Raw genomic sequence first — 6,898 nt, 5'->3', positions numbered from 1 at the left:
ATCAACAGTAAAGGCGCCTCTTGTTTTGGAGAGCACAGGTGTTGGTGTTGTGTTTGAATACTTTGGGGATGCTGAGAGCATCCTTTGGTTTACAGCAGGAGGGCATTATCCATTTATTTTTGCCATCGGATTGAGGCAGGAGTAAGAATGCTCTAGAGATATAGGAGAAATCCAGTGTTAGATAACTACAGCACACGTGTTAATTCTATATAATATATCCTATACAGTAATGCATGCTAAGAAAACTTGACTCTGCTCAGTCTAGGACCAAAAAAAAACCATTTTGGGTGGAGAATTTACAACCAGGTTGGCGATGCCCATCAATTCCAACAGATCCGGCCCCAGATTTGTGGTCCAGTCTAAGATGATACAATGTGGTACCATGCATGCTGTTTCAAGCAGAGCTTTTCCATGCATCCCCAAAGCTGTACAAAGCATGATGGTCTGTGACAAGATGTTGACTACCAGAAGCTAAGTGTTTTCTATTCTCATGCTTTGGCTGACTTGATTTCACTCTAGGAAAGGAACAAAAAACACATAAGCTGTATAGTCTGTGGTCCTATTAGACCCTTTCTATTTATAAAGTAGCTCATTAGGGTGATCCTAAAGGTATTACAAGCCCTCTGTGGTTGCTTTTCGGCACGCTTGGCTTCGCAGAAAACCTGTTCACAGAGGGCGAAATAACCAAGTGTTATGGGTATCATGGCTTTATTTTCTCTTCTGTCTATGTCTTTTAAGTCATGTTTGACTGCTAACGAGTAACATATCCATGTGTGTGTCTCTCTCTCTAAAAGACTACTGTTGGCAGAAAGTGTTTCTCACTTTCCATGTTCAGTAACTTTAGTCTGCTTTTTCAGTTATTTATATAAGTTCAGACAGATGTCAAAGAAAAGGGTAAGAAGCAGTATTAAAAAGTGTGTGCATGAAGCACTTATTTTTGTACGCGTAGTACAATATTTGTATAGAGTTTTAACACTATGAAGTGTAGCGAAAAATCACACTATCCATTTACTGAAGGACAATCATGTATGTTTAAACAGAATGAAGAGAAAATTACATCTCAATCATCCGTTACAAGGAAATTATAACCGGGATTAAATTCTGTGAAGCAAGTCTGTAATTCTAGAGTAATCCAAGGACATTAACTGGACTTTGAAATATCATTAAAACTTTTTAAATCTACATGCCTCAGTCCTTTTATACCCCAAGTTTCATCTGAAAGGGTCATCCCGTGCATGGTAAATAAGAGCACACTTTGCTCTGTAGGGATTGATTTGAGGTCAGACAGGCAAGATCACAAGCTGCTTGGCAATGCCGAGAGTGTTTTCCACATGCATTTGGTGACACTTGGCATGCACATGCAGCAGAAAATCAGCAGTGTTATACTTTTGCACTTTTAAGTAAAAAATCAAAGGGTTAGGGTTTTTTCCCACCACCTCTTTGGCCAATATTTATTTATCTGTCAATGCTGCAGGAATCACTTTTGCTAGAGATTTATTACAGTGGTAATACCTTTGTTCCTTGCCTGATCCCAATGGAGATGTCTCAGAGGTGATATCAATAGCAAAACAGCAAAAAGTAAAAAATAAGGGGGTAGGTGGGGTGATACATGATTTAGGGCTGTGAGGGATAGGTCCCACCTTGGGAAGAGCCTGTTGCTAGGTGGCCAATAGGTAAATCAGCTACAGCCCTGGTCGTTTTAAGAAGATGAGGACCTCCTACTTGGAACACCATCATAGTGAAATGACTGAGCAATAGCAGTTCCTGCTTCCATGCCCAGTACAAGGGGTTCTGGTTTTGCACCTTTCCAGAGAGATCCTGAGCCCAAGAAATGGGGGGAAGATCTGGTACCTTGCTACTGATAGCACACAGCTATCAACCAAAGGTCTCTCTACCAAGCTGAAAGAGATTTCGCCAAAATAGCTTGACATTGTTCTTACAGACTTACAAAGAGGTCAGCTGGATTCTGGGCTTTAGCAAGAACAGAAGTTCTGCCAGCTCTATTATTTTACTTCATTAGCTTTTCCTAATGCCCTGCTTTCCTTTTCTTTGAAATCAGGGGAATGACAGAATTTGCTTTTGTGCTTTAATGTTTTACCTCTCAGAGAACTGAGATTCCCTCTTTGCTCAGTAGCAGCTGGCTGATCACTTTTGGAGAGCAAGAATGATTTTTCAAGAAATCTCAAACCCACAACCCAACTTAAAAAAAATTGTTTCCCATTTGTAAAGATGTGAGTTCCCAGTGGATAGCAAGACAAAGCCAAAAACCATATCCATCCTCCACGAACAAGTCCAAGACATGTTTGAGCTGTAAGTGATTAAAATATCAATGGCCCAGAAAAATCAGCAGATGGCCACATATTTGGCTTCTTGCAGGGCAGGAGGTATGAAAACTGCATTTTCCTTCTCCCTTCTTCCAGCCAGACCTTTCCTGGTGGTCTCTACAGCACACGGCCTCACATCAGAGGTGCAAAATGAGAATAAAATATGTCTGAGGATTACACAACAACTCCACCTTTGGAGCTGGATAGACCCTAAAACATCCCACCTGGAAACGATCTATCTCCCACGTCCCTCTGAAACCCCCTCTAGAAGTCCATGGGACAAGGTCTCCAGTGACTTTCAAGGGAAGTTGCTTTATTTTTGAGCTTGCATGGCTCCCTTTTCCCACTAGCCCAGCTAAATCTCCCATAGACCATCTCATCTCCTGATCACATACATACCTGGGTTTCCCTTTTTAGGGAAAAAAATAAGCCCTTTGAAGGGTGACATTCCAGTCAGGAACCACAAATCACTGCTGTTCACTAGCTGCCTGAGGGTCCGACTGGCCCCGGTGCTTCTCATGGTACTCTCATGGGATGCTCCTTTCTTTCAAGGACTGGAAATTATTGTGTCACCCCAAAACCTTGGTCTCGGCTAAAATTGCAATTCTCAGCTGTCATTTGTTAAGTGTTGGTGGAGGGGCTTAGACAGCCCCTACCCACCAACCCCTCTCCTTTGGGGGGTGCTTGGGGTGGGCTGCTCTCTCCCTGGAGATTCCCTGCCACATTGAACTCCTCCCCATGCCCAGCGACTTGTCCTGGCCTGGCTCCAGCTACCTGCAGGAGATGGGGACTGTGCACATCCAGATTTGGGGCTGGTCAAGGGAAACCCTGGAAGAGTGATGTTCCTTGGTCTCCAGACCCACCTCGTGCATATGCAGCCCCAGTTGTGAAGATGTTAAAAAGCAGATAGCCACTGGTGGACCTGTAGGTAGGTTGCACACAAATATCCTCTGTGGGATGCATGCAAACACCACCAGACAACCACAGGATCAGACAGATCCTTAAAGCCTGCATCAAAGCCTGGAGACAGCAGAGGGATTGTCCCCTTTCCCCCCGGTGCCTCGGGCCAGATCCTAATTTAGCATCTCTTCTGCAGCTCTAAATACTGTTGGTAAATTCGGGAGGGATAAGATATTGTGCAGGAGGAAAGTTGTGGCATTGTCAAGTTTTGCAAAGGAGCTCTGCGAGATGGCTCAGCCTGCGGACACAAACAAGTTTCTCAAGTTCATACTAGTTTATGTCCCATGATAAAAAAAAAGAAGGTGGAGTTTTGCTTGCCTCCCAAGCACGTATGCAAGGCACAAATGGCTATACATTGAAGGAGAGCAGCCCGAGAGAGGGAAGAGCAACTGTGATGAATAATGCTAAATTTAACAACTGGCAAGTTGCCCAAATTCCTGAAAAATTTTTCTAGGCTTTGGTTCTGTTCAGCGGCAAGCTTGTTCTCATGTAAAACGGCACTGGCACCTAGCGGCTGCTGGATTCAACCACAGCACTCCGAAACGGCATGCAGGTAGGAGGGAAGGGCTGTTTGTCACTGTACGCCAACAGTAGATGACAGCCATAATGCTATTAAAGAGCAAATAAAACAAAGGGCTTCTCTCAACAGCCTTTCTCACACTGTGGTGCTCAGAGCTGCTGAATTTTCTAGACACAAAAAACTACGAAAATTTCCAAAAAAACCTCCACAAAAACTTCAAAAAGACTGTGCCTACCGGTGACAAATAAATAGATAAGCCTGCTACGAGGTGTTTCACAAGGGGACCTGTTCTGGGGCACCAGTGGGACTCTCCAGATACCTTAATTCTGGCTCTCAACACCTCTTCTCCCATGAGAAACACCAGCTTCCTAAAAACTCTTTTCTGGGGTCAGATGCTCATGTTTTAGCAGGTAAATCTTACCCATGAGCATTTTAACTGTGCAATTCAATTTTGCTTGCATAAATATGTTCAGTACCAGCGTTACTTAAAAAAAAATCCACGGTTAGTCTAATACAAACAAAATTATCTGAAACAATCAAATAAAACATCTCTGTGTTGCCTGAGAAAGAATGAACCACTATTTCCTTTTTCCCAATGTATTTCTTTTAGAAAAGAGAAGCACTCCTGTGCAATTTATTCTTGTTTGCAGTGTAAGAAACACAGCAACTAGAGAGAGAGGGACTGTTATACTGGGATTCATTAGACAGCACCATTCTCAGACCAGAAAGCAGCTCCCGCATTTCATAAAGATGATCTGACCCTGTTTTAAGGGGCTGCAATGTGTTTCACCATGCACGATCCTGCATGAAAACATGAGCAAATTGGGAAAAACTTGGCAAGAAACTTTCTGGATCATTTTGCAAGTCGAGCATTGCTGCACTGACCAAGCCTGTCCCATGGCACAGTGGGATGCTGGAGCAGCATCCTCTGCTGCTGCCTGTATCCTGTGGATGCCTCTGCTGCTATCAGAGCGATTTTGCTGACAAGAGCAGGGCAGACGGGCGGGCTGGGTGAGTTATTAGGAAAGGACATTAAGACCATCTTCAGGGATTTGATTCCTAGTGTTGTTCTTCCAAAGCTCTCTCTTTCCTGACTCAATATTGTGATTGCTTTGAGCTTTTCCAGATAGGGATCTCTGAGACTGACTGCACCTGGTTTAAAATGAATAATTCATTCTTTCCTACTGATTTTAAAGGGAGGCAAAATTATTTGACTGACAATACTCCGAAGAATTAAAGAGATTGCATACAAAATTGGTACACATTGTTGGAGCTTATTAAACATTTACAATTGTTTAGCTGTAAGACACTACAAGAATCCTAAATCCAGATCTGAAAGGCATATTTTCTTCTCCCTGTGTCTCCCAGATCTACCACTTACAGAGGCTGGAAGAGACTTGGGGATTGCAGAGCCATCCCTGCTTACGGCACCCCATGGCAGCGCTGGTGGGAGGCACCTCAGGAGGGACCTGCCACCAGCACTGGGTCAAGATGGTCATGGCTTTGTCCAGCCAGCTCCTGAAACCCACAGGAGAAGATCCTCTACCTTTCTGGGGACCTTTCTCTATTGAAACCCTTTCAGCCAACAGGTTTTTGGACTGTCCTTCTGCCCTTCAATGGTATCTTCATTCTGTGCTCTGATGAAAGCCTCCTTTGATCTTTCACATGGATTGGAGGGGCACCAAGAGCCCTTCTGGTGACCTACCGTAGGTGATTCAGGCTTTGGCCATCAGCTCTGGGCAGTCCTTCATCCAGCCAGAGCCTGCTCACCTTGTGTCCTTCCTGATGCTAAAATGAAGCAGGCTGAGGTCTGTTCAGAACTGCCTTACCTACAGCTTTAATTCATAAGTTCAATTCTTACTGATTTCCATTTGCAGTATCTGAAATATAAACTTATTGCAATGAAGTCCAACCCTGCTCTGGTTGGATATCAGCCACCTTTTGCAAGCAGCTGCAGGTTCTCCCTCATGAACAGGTCCCTCTCAAAATCCCCATCCTGCATATGGCCCCTGGTGTAACCCCAGTTCCCTCCCATGTCACCCTCCTATTGAAACCTGTGGCACATGTAAGCATCCTTATTTATGATCTTTTTTATGTTTCCCAAAGTGATATTTAGAGGGTAAAATCCCATCTGCTGCCCTTTGCTGTGGTTGGAGGGCTGGGCAGGAGCTTAACACAAGGACAACAGGAGTGGACAAAGTCAGCCCCAAAGTCTTTCTTGCCCAGCATCCAGCCTCTGGACTGTGCCACAGATGCATGATGTCTTCAGGTCATAAAATAAGAGTAAACACATGTAGTCCTACCAGGGACTTGGTGGCCTCCAGCCCACCTGTAGTTTCCTGGGCCACTTGTAATTATTTGAGAGCTCTCAGAGGGCTTCTCTTCCAAAAACTTGCCCAGCATCCCTTGAAATGACACAAACCCACACGTGGTGGGCAGCACTGAGCCCACTTGGCACACTGGTCAGTTCAAAAGTGACATTTGTGAAAGAGAATAGCACAGTCTAGCAGGAAAAAAACTGCCAACTGCTTCAATATTTTATTTTGCGAGTGACTGACTTTCCTTTCCTAACTTGGGACCTCTGAGGTAGAACCCTATACAGCCACTCTCATCAGGCACCTGTGAAACCAAGACCACTGATTTATGGAGAACTATGCACAATTCACGTCATATGACACTGTTGGCCCCACCACTACCCGTAGTCTATGGTGGCTTTTAACTCAGAGAATGAATCCTCCAAATGGCCTAAACCAGAATAATTAAATGAAATAATATTCAAACATTTCTGATGAGTATCTATCCTATTTATCCCTTTATCATGCTAAGATGTCAACTTTGCACTTCAAGCACGATTGAGTCCTCTTCTCTTCTGATGCCTTGTGATTCAGCAGTTCTTTCCAGTTTTATGGACTGGGCTCAATTTTATGGGCTATTTTATGGTCTGGATTAGCTCCTGATATACACTAATTCTCTCTGAGAGAGCCTATTCACAATCAATAAGCACTTGTTTAATGACTAAAGAAAAACAGTTACATGTTTTATTACAATAAGAATCAACTGCAATGAGATCTGGCCAGGACAGGAACTGCTTGAA

The sequence above is a fragment of the Ciconia boyciana genome, chromosome 8 (genome assembly GCF_034638445.1).
Source record: "Ciconia boyciana chromosome 8, ASM3463844v1, whole genome shotgun sequence".
Taxonomy (NCBI): Eukaryota; Metazoa; Chordata; class Aves; order Ciconiiformes; family Ciconiidae; genus Ciconia; species Ciconia boyciana.
The sequence above is the reverse complement of the archived record's forward strand: the minus strand, read 5'-3'. Positions refer to the sequence as shown.